This window comes from Mauremys reevesii, linkage group 25 (assembly GCF_016161935.1).
Source record: "Mauremys reevesii isolate NIE-2019 linkage group 25, ASM1616193v1, whole genome shotgun sequence".
NCBI lineage: Eukaryota > Metazoa > Chordata > Testudines > Geoemydidae > Mauremys > Mauremys reevesii.
In genome coordinates, this window is record NC_052647.1 from 4,827,110 (window position 1) to 4,844,079 (window position 16,970).

General features: G+C 55.1%; 1 pseudogene; it reads right to left on the bottom strand.

The window, feature by feature from the left end:
* Positions 1-3,865: 3,865 nt before the first annotated feature.
* Positions 3,866-16,073, bottom strand: LOC120391065 (annotated as a pseudogene).
* Between the last annotated feature and the right edge of the window lie 897 nt (positions 16,074-16,970).

Consider the following 16,970-nt stretch of genomic DNA (forward strand, 5'->3'; position numbering starts at 1 on the left):
CCGCTCTCTCCCCCGACACCAGGAATTAGCTGGCATCTCATTACCTGATCCCCTTTGGAAGCAGATTCACACACATGGAAGGAGTTTCCCTGCAATAAGGAAGGGGCGCACATATCCACATTTAGATGGAAGTGTTCTACTTCTGGCAATCCCCCCGCTGCTAGTGCACTGCATTCCTGCACACCAGGGTCGGCCTGGCTGTTCATCTCTCCTGCCCCAGCCTCATAAATGGCTAGATTATCAATTCAGACAGGACCACTGTGAGCACCTCGTCTGACCTGCATAACACAGGCCACAGGACTTCCCTCGATTTAAACAGCATCAGTGATGAAGAATCCACCACAATGCTTGGTGAATTGTTCCAATGACTAAAAATCTGCCCCTTTCCCCCCAGTCTGAATGTTTCTAGTTTCAGCTTCCAGCCACTGGCTCTCCTTATACCTTTGTCTGCTAGCTGGACTAGCCAGTTCTCACAGTTTTATTCCCCTAGGTACTTCGAGACAGGGATCACAGCATCTCTTAACCTTTGCTTTAAGAAGCTCCTTGCATCTCAGCATAAGGCAGGTTTTTCCCCCCCATTTAATCGTTCTCATGGCAGCTCTCTGCCCCTCTCCAATTTTTCACCTTCCTTCTCGAATTGTGGGCGCCAGACCTGGCCATGGCATTCCAGCAGCTGTCGCCCCCCGCCCGCCAGACACAGCGATAAAATAACCTTTCCGCTGCTGCTTGCGATGCCCGTTTACCCATCAATCAGATGCCACGTCCCCATTTAAGCATGGACACTCGTCCCTTTGGGCTTTCAACTGCAGGTAACGTCAGGTACCGTTTATGGCAGCCGCCCCAGCCACATCCCTGAATTTCTTGGGCCTCCAGGGAGAGGAACAGCTCCCGACTCATCACAGCAATGACAATTGTCCCCTAGAGCTGAACAGCCACATGCCAGTCTGATTTTTTTTTTTAAACAAAACTTTATTGGTAATTGTTTCAAATACGTTTACAACAAAGCACACTTAAATAGGAAGTGGGGGTGGTGGGAGGTGGTTTTTTTTTTCCAGTGAAACAAGTTTTGTTGGAGGACACAGACGTGTTTCCCGGGGCGGATAATATCCTTGCCCTCTAGATGGGACTCAAGCTTCTTTGTGAGAAAGGGGGATTTTGGGGGGAGGGCTAGTCACAGGGCTCCCCCCCATATTGCTCCTCACAGTGCTCATGTATTTATAAATATATATTTATCTATGAAACCAAAAGCAGCTCACACACCTCCACCCTGGAGAGAAACAAGAAATTATATAATATAATATATGGAGATATACCCATCTCCTAGAACTGGAAGGGACCCTGAAAGGTCATTGAGTCCAGCCCCCTGCCTTCACTAGCAGGACCAAGTACTGATTTTGCCCCAGATCCCTAAGTAGCCCCCTCAAGGGCTGAACTCACAACCCTGAGTTTAGCAGGCCAATGCTCAAACCACTGGGCTACCTCTCCTCCCTAATTCAACCCGCTGGTGAATACACACAGTGGGAGATGGGTTTGGGGGGGTCAAAACAGGATCACCACACGGATGCACTGCATTGGGGGTGGGGGGTAAGTAAAGAATCAGACAGGAGGAAAAGTAAATGAATAGAACAAGAGCCCCCCCACATGCACCTTCCCTCTCCCCCCCCCTCCAATAAAGCAGGATCATGGCTAGGTATCAGCACACACCCCCCAGCTGATCTCTCATTGGAGGAGCTAATCATGGCTTAACACCTCTCCAACCTCACCACAGATCTAATGGGGTTACTCCCTGGGGGGGCCAGTTCAGAGTCCGGGGGAGGGAGAGATCAGGGTCTAGTTGGGATACCGTGTTCCTTGCCTCCTCCCCATTTTCTGGTTTCTCCTCCCTCCTTGTCATCTTAAAATGTAAATCGAGAGCATAAAATCAGAGGTGCAGAATGGAGCCCCAGGAGGATTGTGGGTAAGGGGAATCCTTCCCCACACCAGAAAATCCTTTAAGGCTATTTCTGCAGGGCACCATTTGGCCTATGGGGGGAGGGAGAATAGTGTATAAGCCCCCACTGACCTGGGGGAAAATAACCAAGTGCTCCAGAACCAGAGGACAGGCCAAAAAAGGGGTGGGGGGCTGCTCACATTCATAGCCCAGATTCGAAAGGCAGCATTTTATTTCCAGGGGGAACTAAAAATCCAGAGCCCACCGGGGAGATTCCCTCTTCCAGCACCTCCATTCCAGCCTGTAACTGACCCCCAGTTCTCCCCCTGCCAGCGTAAGATACCCCCAAACCAGACACCCCGCAGAGAGCAGCGGAGATGGGGAAATACTGTCAGTTTCTACCTGACAAAAAACAAAACAAACCCAAAAAACCCCACACAGGTCTCTCTCTTTTTTCCTTGCTAAAACCTGGACACAGTCAAAGCTTGGGGAGTTAGAATTCCTGGGTGGAGGGGGAGGGGGGGAGAAGGGAGGTGTCACCAATGGGGGGGGGGGGTAGGGTAAGACCAGCCAGCCCAGCCCCACACCTTTTTTTTAAACCCCACCCCCCACAAAAATAAAATAAAAATTTTATTTTTTTAATTTTAAAAATAAAAAAAACCCCACCAAGTTTATAAATGAGACAAGATTTCCCTCCTCCTTCCCCTTCCCAGTGGGGGCGGCGGCGGCGCTTTTTTGTGTTGTGTCCCCTGGGGGGGGGAAATTCAAATTCAAGCCAGGATGTTGAGATGTTGATGTGTGTGGGTGTGGTGGGTTTGCTCCTCACCTCTCTCCGTCTCTTTGCAAGATCTGTGGGGGTGGGATTTGATGGCAAGATATGCCCCCCACCCCCTTCTTCAAAAACTAAAAAAAGCCACCCATAAAGCCGGCCAGGACGGTGGGGGTGTAGCACGTGTGGACTGAGTCAGTGTGGGGGTAACCAGATCAGTGTGAGGGGTGCTGAGTGTGTGCGTGAGGGCAATCTGTTTAAACCCCAGGTGAGGGGGGAAGATGAGGAGAGCTGCTCGGGGGGCTGCAGGCTTGTGATGGTGCGGGGGAAGCATGTGCAAGTGTGTGTGTGGGGAGATCAGAGGTGCACATGGGAGAAATTAGACTCCTGCCCTTCTCTGTTTACTTAGTACAGGTATAGAATAAGGGGTCTTCTGCTCCCTCTCATAGTGAGGTGAGACTCACCCCTGCGGCGCCTCCTGCTGGTCGTCTCGGGAATTAGCTTTGCCAGCAGTCGCAGCACCCTCTGCAGGCTGACGTCCCAGCTTGCCACTGGGCCCTCGGGCATCGCCTGGACCCTGGTGGCCCTTTCTCTTGGGGGCTTCCCCCTGGCAGTACCCCACCATCACGCTGGGTCTCCCCTCCACAGGGAACCCCCTATCCTCACCTCACTTCAGTATATGGTGACTGTCAGTCACCATCTAACCCCGATTCACTGGGGCAGACTGCAGTATAATTGCCACTCATCATCAGCAAGGAGGGTTTGGACCTGCTTCCTTTGTTTACCCTGGAGCTGCTGCTACAACCCCAGTACCTATTTGGCCCTACACTAGGCCTGCAGCCTGGGGGGTTTCCAGGCCAGAGCTCCCCAGCGCCTATGGCCTTCCCCCAGCCCTGCTTCAGTCTAGGTCCCTCCCTCTCAACAGGCTAGAGAGGGACTCTGTCTTTGTGGCCCACTGCCCTCTTATAAGGGCCAGCTGGGCCCTCATTAAGCCAGGCACAGCTGTGGTCAGCTACCCACTCAGCCTCCCCAGCTGTTCTTAATCCCTCTTACCCTGCTGCAGCCCTCTCCAGGGCTGATTTTACCCTTTCAGGGCCAGAGCAGGGTGATCACCCTGCTACACCCCCAAACCAGATCCAGGCAAATCCCTACCCCCCCCCCCCAAAAAATAAAACACACAGGCAAGGAACTCTGGTCTTTGTGCTGATCAAATCCAAGCCCACCCCCACCTGCTCCGCACGTGCTCTCCCAGGGGGGCGCTGGCCCTAGAACTCAGCAAACTCCTTAGCGCACTTCTCAGTGATCGAGACCTGGATCTCCTCTTCCTCGTGTCGAAGTTACTCGTGTCGCCAGGGCCTTTGCACTTTGGTATAAAGGGAGCTTCCACCTGCAAAGGGAGGAGAGGTGGAGGTTGGGAATGAGGTGAGGGATCAACGTTTGTATTAACCCCCCCCACACACACGCTCCTGGGGGTGCACGATCAGGCCCCAACTTTGTAACAAGGCAGGTAAGGATCAGTCCCCCCATCCAGCCAGAAACCCTCACACTTTGCAATCATGGAAGGGGGGGCCCATGACTCTGCTTAGGAGCCCAGGATCAGGGCCCCCAGCACTCTTAAGGGATACAGGATTGGGCCCCTTAGCAACCAGGTGAGAGATGCAGGGTCAGCGCCTCCTCAAGCCCCCTTTTATCTACCCAGAATCCCCTCCCCTCACTTTGCAATCAGGGAAGGGCAGGGGGTCATGAGCCCCTTGGATCCCCCACTTGCATCATCAGTAGGGTTTTTAATCAGGACCTTCAGCACAGCCCTCTCCCACCTGAGCTAGAGGAATAATGCCATTAGCTGGCAGCAGCAGTAGTAGGCTGTTATCCTCAGGGGGTGGGGACAGGACCATGCTTTTCCCACCATGTTACAAACAGGTGACTGAGGGCTCCCTACTTTAAACCAATGCTGGGTGAGCCTATCTCCCCCTAGTGGCTGGACCCAGCCACAACACCCTGCCGCAGAGTCCCAGTAACCAATGCGCTCCTAGAGGCCTGGGCACTGATGATCCCAGGTTCAGTTCCTGCTGACGGAGGCTGCACGCATGTGGAAGTTACCCAGGCTCTCCTCTGCCCGTAGCCACCCACTGCCGCCCTCCTACCTTCCTCTGGTAGACGGCGATCCAGTCGGTGGTAGCAAACCACTTGTGGTTCTTGATGTCATTGACCCCGTTCTTGAGGTTGCCAAAGCGTTTGGTGAGGTCCACCTGCAGCAGGTTCTGGAGCAGGTCCTTCAGGTCCGAGCTGAAGTGAGACGGGAACCGGACCTGGGGTGGGGAGGAGAGACAGAGGCTGGCTTTTACCTGCCCTGCCCTCGTGGCTAGATTGACACACCTAATAATGTACAGCCCCTAGCACAGGGAGGGGGGGTCCTGGGCTATGCCTGGGCGCTGAGACACTACCGTAATACACCTAGTAATGTACAGCCCCATTGCAAAGGGGGATCCTGGACTACACCTGGGCACTTATGCACTACCATAATACACCTAATATGTACATCACCTAGTACAATGGGGTCCTAACCCATGACTGGGGCTTGTGGGCACTATCGTAATACACCTAATAATAAATAACAAGACCTTTAAAAACACTCCAGGACAATGAGTGGATGAGAAGTGGGGGCGCTACTGAGGACTGACAGGAGCTGAAATGGTTAATTAGCAGCTGCCTCCCAGCTCTTACTGCGCATTTTTCCTCCACAGATCTCAAAGCAGGGCTGCCGCATCCCTATCCTCATTTCACGTAAGGGGAAACTGAGGCATGAGAGATGTGACTGGCCCCAGGTCACTCAGCAGGCTGGTAGGAGAACCGGGAACAGAACCCAGGCCTGTTAAGTTCCCACTAGGCCACACAACTTTGCTTTTTTAAAACCCCACTAGGTTTAAAGCTGACCACGTCCAACATGAGTGCTTGGAGATCCTTGGCGAGAAGGTGCTTGGGTGGGCAGAGGAATATTATGGGCTCTTGGTTACTATGGCGATGAGTGCTCTACCATTGCCTGGAGATGACTGATGTGTTTAAGGAATGTTTAGTCTTGCAACATAGCAGGGTTGTGGAGGGTTTTGCAACTCACAACAGTGTATACGAAAAAAGACGGTTACTCACCTTTGTAACGGTTGTTCTTCGAGATGTGTTGCTCATATCCATTCCAATTAGGTGTGTGCGCGCCGCGTGCACATTCGTCGGAAGACTTTTACCCTAGCAACACTCGGTGGGTCGGCCGGGTGCCCCCTGGAGTGCTGCCACTATGGTGCCGAATATATACCCCTGCCGACCCATCCGCCCCTCAGTTCCTTCTTGCCTGCTACTCCGACAGTGGGGAAGGAGGGCGGGTTTGGAATGGATATGAGCAACACATCTCGAAGAACAACAGTTACAAAGGTGAGTAACCGTCTTTTCTTCTTCGAGTGCTTGCTCATATCGATTCCAAGTAGGTGATTCCCAAGCCTTACCTAGGCGGTGGGGTCGGAGTGAGACGCCGCGGAGTGTAAGACCGCTGAGCCAAAGGCAGCATCGTCTCGGAGCGTTTGTATGAGGGAGACAATTGCCTGAAATCGAGGCAAAGGCAGACTGGCTGTTGCGAAAGTGGAGTCTAGCATCACCCCGCTGAACTCTATTCTTTGCGTAGGCACTAGAGTGGATTTCTCTAGATTGATTAGCAGGCCTAGATGCATGAACAGGTTCTTGATGATGTGCACGTGCGTGGTGACTTGTGCCGCCGAGGTTCCTCGAATCAGCCGGTCATCGAGGTATGGGAAAACATGAATTCGACGATGGCGGAGGGAGGCCGCGACTACAGCCATGCACTTTGTAAACACCCGCGGGGCCGTGGAGAGGCCGAAGGGGAGGACTGTGAACTGAAAGTGCTGGTGGCCCACCAGAAACCGTAAATTCCATCTACCCTCCGCACAGACGGTAATGTGGAAATATGCGTCCTTCATGTCGAGAGCGGCGTACCAATCTCCGGGATCCAGGGAAGGGATGATGGTCCCCAGGGATACCATGCGGAACTTGAACTTCCTCATGACCTTGTTCAGTCCTCGCAGGTCCAGGATAGGTCGAAGGCCCCCCTTTGCCTTGGGGATTAGGAAGTATCAGGAATAAAAGCCCTTGCCCTTTGAGTGCTCCAGTACCTCCTCTATAGCTCCGATGGCACGGAGCTTGAGTACCTCTTGTAAGAGGAGTTGCTCGTGAGAGGGGTCCCTGAAGAGGGACGAGGAGGGGGGGGTGGGAGGGCGGGGTTGAAATAAACTGCAGGTGGTATCCCGACTCCACCGTGCGAAGGACCCAATGATCCGAGGTGAGTTGGGACCATGCAGGGAGGAAGGAAGAAAGGCGGTTGCAAAACAAAAAGGGATCCGGGGAGGTCATCGGTACGCTGCTCTCGGGCGCACCCTCAAAAGTTTGGTTTGGGTCCCGCAGATGGTTTAGCGGAACCAGAATTGTTGCCCCCTTGAGGTCCAGACTGACGTCTACGATTAGGGCGACCTCGACGCCTAGCAAAGTCCTGCCTTGGCGCTGAGGCTGGGGGCGGAAGGACCGTCTCTGGGTCTGAGGGGTATGCATTCCAAGTGAACGCATGATCACCCGGTTGTCCTTCAGACTCTCTAGCCTGGGGTCTGTCTTCTGTGAAAATAGGCCCTGGCCATCAAATGGTAGGTCCTGGATTGTGTACTGAAGTTCAGGTGGCAGGCCCGACACCTGAAGCCACGAAATACGTCGCATCGCTATGCCCGAGGCGACTGTACGAGCTGCCGAATCTGCAGCGTCCAGGGAGGCCTGGAGCGAGGTACGCGCTACCTTTTTGCCTTCCTCCAACAATGCTGAGAACTCTTGTCTGGAGTCCTGAGGCAGCAGATCAGAAAACTTGCCCACTGACTGCCAGGTGTTATAATTGTACCTGCTCAACAGGGCCTGCTGGTTCGCTACCCTTAGTTGGAGCCCCCCGCAGAATAGACCTTTCGGCCTAATAGGTCCATGCGCCTGGTGTCCTTAGATTTTGGGGCAGGGGCTTGTTGGTCATGGCGCTCCCTCTCATTAACAGATTGCACAACTAACGAAGAGGGAGGGGGGTGTATATACAAGTACTCGTAGCCCTTGGAGGGCACCATGTATTTCCGTTCAACACCTCTGGCAGTCGGCTGGATGGATGCCGGAGATTGCCAGATAGTATCTGCTCTGGCCTGGATTGAACGAATAAAAGAGAGGGCCACCCGGGTGGGTGCCTCCGCTGACAAAATATCTATGACAGGGTCTTCCACCTCTGGGACTTCCTCTACGGGCAAGTTGATGTTCTGTGCCACCCGCTGGAGGAGGTCCTGATGTGACCGAAGGTCAATGGGAGGTGGTCCCAATGTGGATGTGCCCGCTACTGCCTCGTCTGGGGAAGAGGAGGAAGACAGCCCCGGAACGAGTGGGTCCGGAAGCAGCTCCTGGTCCTGGGCAACATCGGGGGCTGGGGAAGCGTGGACGTCCGGCACGGGCGCTGAAGCGTCCTCCGTACCAGCCGGTGGAGGCCGGCTAATCGTTGCCTCTGGCACACGGTGCTCTGCAGCAACGGGACGCGGCGTCACAGCAGGTTCGCCTTGGGCCTGATGGTATGCCCAAGGCATCCAAAAGGGCCACTGTTGTGGTCCGTGGTCTGGGCCGTGAGGTCTCTGGGTGACTCTGCTGTTATTGTCCGAGTCCCCATAGGAAGCAGAGTCTGCATGGGAGGAGACCGATGCGTGTCAAGACGGCCATGGAGCTGTGCTGGTATGGGGCGGGTCTCTGTAGACCGACGACCCATGTGCCCCATGCGGTACCGGAGTCCGGTACCAGAGATCGGTACCGGGAGTTGTACCGGTACCGGGACGGAGATCGGGACCTACTACCAGCACGGTGCCGGGAGGTCGACCGATGTCTCGACCTGCTACGGGAGGCGCGGTGCCGGGATCGGTGCCGGGACCGGGAGCGGCGCGGGGAGTACCGCGTCGGCAAACGGGATCATGATCGGTGCCGCGAGTACGACCAGTGCCTAGATGGATATCGGTACCGGGACTGCAAACGGTGCCGGGATCGGGATCGATGACTGGACCTCAACCGTCTGCAGGATCTGGAACGGCGACGCTCGACGGTGCCCTGCGAGGGAGGCCTCATCATGGCTGGCTTGCCTAATGATTGAGGAGCCCGCACCGGCGGTGCCGGGGCATGAGGCGGCCCGGGGTCCGCTAGGGCGATCAAGTCCCTCGCCGTTGAAAATGTCTCCGGCGTAGAGGGCACAATAAGCTCAACCACAGCGTAAGCCGGGGAGCTGACGGGCACCGGACTCGACGGCCCTTGCAAGGCTGGAATCGACGGTGCGGCAGGTGTCAGTGCCGCGGCAGTTGAGGGTGCCGGGTGGTCCGACCTCGGTGCGCGCTCAGACTGCGTCGCAGATGTGGGTGCTGCAGGAGCCTTGCGCTTCTTGCCACGCGGGGAGAGTGACCGGTGCCGGGTATGAGTAGGCTGCTGGCTAGGGGCCCTCGCGGTGCCGGTGCTCCCCGGTGCGGAGGAAGTACTCGTCCCTGGTGCCGTGGCTGGTGCCGATGCAGGAGGAGAGAGAGCTGCCTCCATTAGGAGCTGCTTGAGGCGAATGTCCCGCTCCTTCTTTGTCCGGAGTTTAAACGCCTTGCAAATGCGGCACTTGTCCGCGAGATGGGATTCGCCCAGGCACCTGAGACAGGAGCTATGAGGGTCTCCTGTGGGCATCGGCCTATGACAGGTCGAGCACGGTTTAAACCCCAGCGAACTGGGCATGGGCCCGGTACCGGGTGAGGGAAAAGGGCTAAGCCCCGATCCCTCTCAACTATTTACACTAACAGTAATAAAAGTTAACTATAAATACAAAATACTGAACTATGTACACAATAAACAGGAAAAACGAGCAAAAAGCTAGGGAAGTGGAGGACAGCTAAGCCGCGCTCCACTGTTCCAACGACGGACACGGACGGTAAGAAGGAACGGAGGGGCGGATGGGTCGGCAGGGGTATATATTCGGCACCATAGCGGCACCACTCCAGGGGGCGCCCAGCCGACTCACCGAGTATGGCTAAGGTAAAAGTCTTCCGACGAACGTGCACGCGGCGCGCGCACACCTAATTGGAATCGATATGAGCAAGCACTCGAAGAAGAACCAAAGGCACCTGTTCCAGGAGTCCCCATGAGAGTTACATGGAGCACAACGGTGGTGGGGTGGGGGATGGAGTCCATGTGTTGGGGAAATAGGGGTACGTGGTGAGGGAAGGTCCAGGTGTGGGGGACACAATGGGGAAGATGTCCAGGTTGGAGAACGGGTACGTGGCAAGGGAGGGTCTATGTGTTGGGGTGCAGGGGGAATGGGGTACATGACAGGAGGATGCCCACGTGTTGGGGATTGGGGGAGCATGGCAGGGAATGAGCATGTCGGGGGTGCAGTATGTGAGCATCACTCTGATCACTCGCTGAGACTTGGCACCCCCCTTCAGCTGGTGAAACCCCTCCCAATAAATAAATAAATTAAAAAAAAATCACACAAGTGTCCCCTCCCCCAGCCCAAATACCTTGCCAGAGCCGATCTTCTCATAGATCTGAATGGGCTGGTCTGCAAAGAATGGGGAGTAAAGAGCTGTCATTTCGTAGATGAGGAAGCCCAGGGCCCACCAGTCCACAGCCTTGTTATAACCCTGCCCGGGGAAAGCAGGCCAGGGTCACGCACTGAACATTTTGGGGGCGTGAGGAACCACCTGGTAGCCAGGGATCAGCTAGAGATCAGGCAGTGGACAGGCTAGGGTGACCAGATGTCCTGATTTAATAGGAACCGTCCTGATTTTTGGCTCTTTTTCTTACATAGGCACCTGTTACCCCACCCCCGCTCCAGATTTTTGACACTTGCTATCTGGTCATCCTAGGACAGGACCTCCCCAGCTCACCTGGCTGAGGATGATCTCAGGGGCCAGGTATTCCAGGGTACCATGCAGAGTCCAGCTTCGGCCTTTCACCCCTTGGCAAAACCAAAATCCGTCACCTGGAGCCAAAACACAGAGAGGGGAGAAGCTGGATCAGTCTGGAGGCTGTGACAGCAGGATGGGAACTGGGGGGTGGGGAGCAGATGACTGATGTATTCTGGCCGTGTTACGTTTCTGGGGGTGTCAGCTTTGGGAAGGGGATGGCAGCAGAGAGAGACCTGGGCAGGGAGGAGATCCCTGCAGGGAGCCAGGAGCCAGCGCTGGGATGGGGAAGGGAAGTGGGGCGGGTGGCAGCGACACCTCGATGTAGCCCTGCTGGTCTATCAGGAAATTCTCTGGCTTCAGGTCTCAGTAGATGAGATCCAGCGAGTGCAGATACTCAAAGCTCAGGACGATCTGAGCAGCACAGAACCGAGTGTGAGGTTCACTGCAATGAGCTGGGAAGAGAACATGGGTATCCCAGGCTAGAGCTGCCCCCTCTCAGCTAGCCCAGCACCCTCGGCCCCCTGCCGCCCCCACCTTCACCTTCCTTATAGATCCCTGACTCCATCCAGCCTGGCAACCCCAGGCAAGATGCCCCAACTCTTCTAGGCCTGCTGGCCCCATGTGCCCTAGCCAGACCAGTAGCCCTAGCACACACATCCCACCCGTCATTGCTAGACCCCTGACTCCATCCAGCCTGGCAACCCAGGGCATGTCCATCTCAGACCAGCATCTCCCCCCTATCCCCAACACATACACCCATGGATCCCCAGCTCCTTCCCGCCTGGCCCCATCTAGTCCTGGCATCCCTGCCACTGACTGTGGCAAATGCTGGTAGAAGACCTCAGCAGCCCTCCCCATGGGGAATCCCTTCCTGACCAGCCCAGCTGGGGATCAGGTCATGCCCTGCAGCATGAGGATCAAAGCCAGCGTCGCTGCAGATGCTGCTAGTGGATAAAAGGTCTAGTTCTCTACTGAACTACATCTCAAATTTACAGCTGTGGAAACTGTGGCATAGAGTGATTCTCCCCCCTTCCCACAAGGAGTGAATGGCAGAGACAGGAATAGGACGCAGGAGTCCCGACTCCCAGTCCCTCTGCTCTAAGTGCTAGATCCCACTGTCCTGCCTGAGCCAGGGAGACAACCCAGGGGTCTAACCATCACACAGCTCTGTCCCCAACATCAGCTCCCGTGGTAACGCTCACCTGAACCTCCCGATCCGCCGTAGGTGGGAGAACATCTCCCCGCCCGGGATGTATTCCATCACCATATCCAGATTGGAGTTATCCTAGAAGGAAATCCCACAGTATTCTTGCCAGCAAGTTAAAGAAGTATGGGCTGGATGAATGGACGGTAAGGTGGATAGAAAACTGGCTAGATGGTCGGGCTCAACGGGTAGTGATCAATGGTTCCATGTCTAGTTGGCAGCCGGTATCAAGTGGAGTGCCCCAAGGGTCGGTGCTGGGGCTGGTTTTGTTCAATATCTTCATTAACGATCTGGAGGATGGTGTGGACTGCACCCTTAGCAAGTTTGCAGATGACACTAAACTGGGAGGAGTGGTTGATACGCTGGAGGGTAGGGATAGGATACAGAGGGACCTAGACAAATTAGAGGATTGGGCCAAAAGAAATATGATGAGGTTCAACAAGGACAAGTGCAGAGTCCTGCACTTAGGACGGAAGAATCCCATGCACTGCTACAGACTAGGGACCGAATGGCTGGGCAGCAGTTCTGCAGAAAGGGACCTAGGGGTTACGGTGGACGAAAAGCTGAATATGAGTCAACAGTGTGCCCTTGTTGCCAAGAAGGCTAATGGCATTTTGGGTTGTATAAGTAGGGGCATTTCCAGCAGATCGAGGGACGTGATCATTCCCCTCTATTCGGCATTGGTGAGGCCTCATTTGGAGTACTGTGTCCAGTTTTGGGCCCCACACTACAAGAAGGATGTGGATAAATTGGAGAGAGTCCAGCGGAGGGCAACAAAAATGATTAGGGGGCTGGAGCACATGACTTATGAGGAGAGGCTGAGGGAACTGGGATTGTTTAGCCTGCAGAAGAGAAGAATGAGGGGGGATTTGATAGCTGCTTTCAACTACCTGAAAGGGGGTTCCAAAGAGGATGGATCTAGACTGTTCTCAGTGGTAGAAGATGACAGAACAAGGAGTAATGGTCTCAAGTTGCAGAGGGGGAGGTTTAGGTTGGACATTAGGAAAAACTTTTTCACTAGTAGGGTGGTGAAGAACTGGAATGGGTTACCTAGGGAGGTAGTGGAATCTCCTTCCTTAGAGGTTTTTAAGGTCAGGCTTGACAAAGCCCTGGCTGGGATGATTTAGTTGGGTTCGGTCCTGCTTTGAGCAGGGGGTTGGACTAGATGACCTCCTGAGGTCCCTTCCAACCCTGAGATTCTATGAAATGCAGCAACAACGGAGTGCAAGGGAGGCCCCCCGTCAGTGCCCAGCCCAGCATCAGCCCTGCCAGACCTCAACACCCTGCCAATGACACCGTGCACAACCTGATCCTGATCCTGACTGGCCAGCAGGGAAAGTTCATCTGCCTTATTGGGAGTGATGGGCATTGTATGAGTAGCGTGTGTATTCTGTTCTGGTAACTGTGACGAACTGGGGGGTTTTCTTAGTTTTTTCAATGGTTTGCATGCAGAGGGGGTGGGACACAGTTTCCCTGGGTGTTACTGGTTTAACGAGGTGAGGGGCGAGGGAGTTTGTTGTTACAGAGGACCGGGGATGGAACTTGGGACCCCGGCCAATGGCCTGGAGAATGGACACCCCAGCGACTGGTGACCTGCTGACCAGGAGGCCCAGCTCGGGCGTCACAGCTGGTTCTGGCCAGTGGGAGGACAATGGGCTGGGAAGAGAGGACCCTGGTGACCTGAACAGGTGGTTCCAGCCAGAGGCCAGAAGAGAGGAGAGGCGGCCCAGGCGACACTGTTTACCTGGAGAGAAGACAATGGACAGAGGCAGGGCTTGGGGGAGGTGATATCGGATGCCCAGCTGGGAAGCAGGGGGCTCTGGGCTGGAGAGAGGGAGCAGGCAGAGCCCACCTGAATGCAGGGGAGACTTGGATGTGCTGTGCTGAGGGAGGCCAGGCCCGAGGGCCCTGAGAGTTTCCTAGGCTGTGTTCAGACGCTCAATAAACCCTCCTGTTTTACGCTGGCTGAGAGTCGCTCTGGTCTAGAGAACAGGGGGCATTATTCCCTCTGGGAGTGGAGGCCCTGGGGGTCCAGAGCGAGTAGACTCCCAGAGGGCACCAATGGCGAGAGACAGGTGTGCTGAGGCTCAGAGAGGTGCAGTTCCAGGAGGCGAAGGGGCTTAACCCCCGAGAAGGGCTGTCTCACTGAAGGGGGTTCCCTCCAGGGACTCCATGGGGCCAAGAGTGGGCAGGACCTGTGAGTCCGTGACAGTAACTGTTAAGAAACAGAGGTTAAGGATATTTCTGTGTGAGGCTCTTTCACTGGGAAAAGACCCTGCAAACCCGCAGAGTGTGAGGTGACGCCCTGAGTCCACGAAGGGTGAGGCAGGCGCCTAAATTAAGAGGGTTACGCCTTGAGCCCCAGGAGCAGGGTAAAGGTGGGCGCCCTAGAGCGTAAGGGGAACGAAGCCTGAACCCTGCTGTCTCTAAGGGGATGAAGGGAGCTCAGGCCATCCTTGGTCTCCCTGCTCAGGCAGTTCTGGTCTGCGTGACATGGGCCTTCCTGACCCTCTACCAACTAAACAGGCCCCAACACCCTAGTGGTACCTTGATGGGGCCCAGTCAGCACGTACCAGGCCAGACTCCTAGCTCAGCGGGTAAATCCAGACCAGTCGCATTGATTTCAACAAAGTTTCCCCACATTTACACCCACGGATTCAAGGATTTATTTTACGCTGTCGTAGGAGAATCAATTAGCTCAGTGAGCCAGCCTGTGTAACAGCAGCCGCTGGCCCCACTGCTACTGTGTCACCTGAGAGCTACACGGCCCGGTGCAGGGGTGACATTTCCAGTGTAGCAGCTCCCGCAGACAAGGGGCCAGAGATCAAAGCTATTTAACCCTAGAATGATGAGGGGCCCCCAAGAAAACGACTCTGCCAGCACTGCCTGCTGCTAACACGCCCATCACCCTAGCCTCCGGGCTCCCGCAGGGGCTGCGATTTATCCTGCAGCCTCCTCTGAGCTGACAACTCTTCATCGCTACAACCCACTAACCTCAGGCTGACAGAGGAGGAGACAGGTCTCCCTTCAGAGCCAGCCCCTCTTTAATCAGGCCAGCCACAGGGGATGCCGTGGAGCTCAAAGGCACAACTATCTTTGCTCTCCCCACTACACACAGGGTGTAGCTCACAGGCCCCAAAATCCAGGTTCAGAGAAGAGGGTCCAAGCCCCAGTTGCCGGGGCCTGAATTTTAGCTTTCACAGAAACTCCCATCAGGAGGAAACGATCCCACGTGATGGTTTCAAAGTCTCCACAAAGCCACTTGTGCGTGAAGTTAGGACTTCCTCTGAGACGCCCCCGCAAGTCAGAGCTCATGCCCGAGGGCCAGTGCATGGGAGCCAGAAACGGAAACTGACTAGGAACGAAAGCAAAACTGTTCAAAAGCTGGAGTCTAAAGCAGTACAGAGGAGACTGAAAAAGGAGAATGATCCAAACTGATTATTCTTAGCTCCAAACCTGATCCCAGACCTCACGCCAGGAACATTTGTTCTCAGGATACAAGAGACGCAGACTGTGTGCTTCGACCCCTTCAGCAGAGCTTTGGTTTTAAATAGGAAACGAATCGAGGGGATTGTAGGGGGGGTGGGGGGAGAGAAACACAGCCAGGGCTGGGCTGGCAAGTGAAGGACACCTACCTTGAAAGAATACTCTAGCTTGATGAGTAATGGAAAGTTGATGGCCTGGAGGATCCGTTTCTCATTCAGGGTGTGCTCAATTTGTTTGAGCTTCACTACCTGGGAGAGAAAAGGAAATAGCAACATCAGATCTTCCTCTGCTGGCGCAGCACCCACTGCGCCTCCCACGCACTCCCCTCTCCTGCATCCCCACGCAGGATTCAGCCCCAAATCCCTCCCCCGCACTGGGGATTCCACGGCCCCAGGCCAGATCTCCATGGCAGCCCCCAGCGTCTCACCTTCTGTTTCTCCAGGATCTTCATGGCATAATAATTCCCGGTCTCCTTGTGTTTCACCAGCATCACCCTCCCAAATGAGCCCGTGCCCAGCATCTTGATTCGATTAAATTGATCCAAACTGGCCGTGTTCTGGAAGGAGGGGAAAAAGCAAACCTGATGGGGGGCCAGACTGGTCCTGGGGACATCAGGAAGGAACCTGCCCGGGACAGTAGGATTTGCAAGACTGGAGGGGTCTTTAATGACCATGAAGGGGATAAGAGCTTCAGTTTTTATAGCTCACCAGAAAGGCAGCCCCTCCAGGGTCAGCACTGACTGTGATGGGAGAGCGCCCCCTACTGAGCCCCCCACTCCCTGCAGCACAGCACCCCCTAGCACCACACTGGGGTTGTTCTTGAGAACATTGATATGGAGAAGTAGATGTCACATTTCACCACCAGAGGGCGGCAAAGGAAACCGCTATATTTTTAATGAGACACAGACAAGGGATTCCCTGCTCCTTGGGCAGAACCAAAATCCAGTTCCAGACAGGCGACCCGCCCAGCTCCATTCAGTGGGGGCTGGTAGGTGAGAGGCTGGGAGTCAGGACTCCTGGGTTCTAGCCCTCGGTCTGTGAGGAGAGGGAGTGAAGTGTAGTGGTCAGAGGGCAGGAGACTAGGAGTCAGAAGATCCCTTCCTTGTTCCGCCACCAACTTCCTATACCCTTGACCAAGTCCCTTTCCCCTCTGGACCTCAGTTTCCCATCTGTGCCATGGAGTTAATGACACAGGGTGTGCGGGAGGACTAGCAAAGTGACAGTGCTGCAGAACCACCCCAGGGGGGGATTTCCAGTGGGGACAGACCCAGGGCTGACCCCAAAAGCTTTTCCAGCATCTACAAACTGAGGCACTGCACCCAAGCACACAGCAGCAAATGGAGGCCCTTTGAACAGGGTCGCTGTCAGCACAACCCCCCGGGAGCCAATCTGGGGCTGGGCTGGACGACCACGCTGGAGCCTTGGGAGGAGGGAGACAGGCTGGATCAGGAGGAGACCGACATGGTTAGTGTCCCGTCCCCTCCCAGCAGAGAGGAGTTGAACCTCCATTGTTCTTGGCCCTCCAGTTACCAGAGGGCAGAATGGGGTGGGGGGGAAGAAGAGCTCTCAGCCCCGCCCCCCAGGAGCAAAA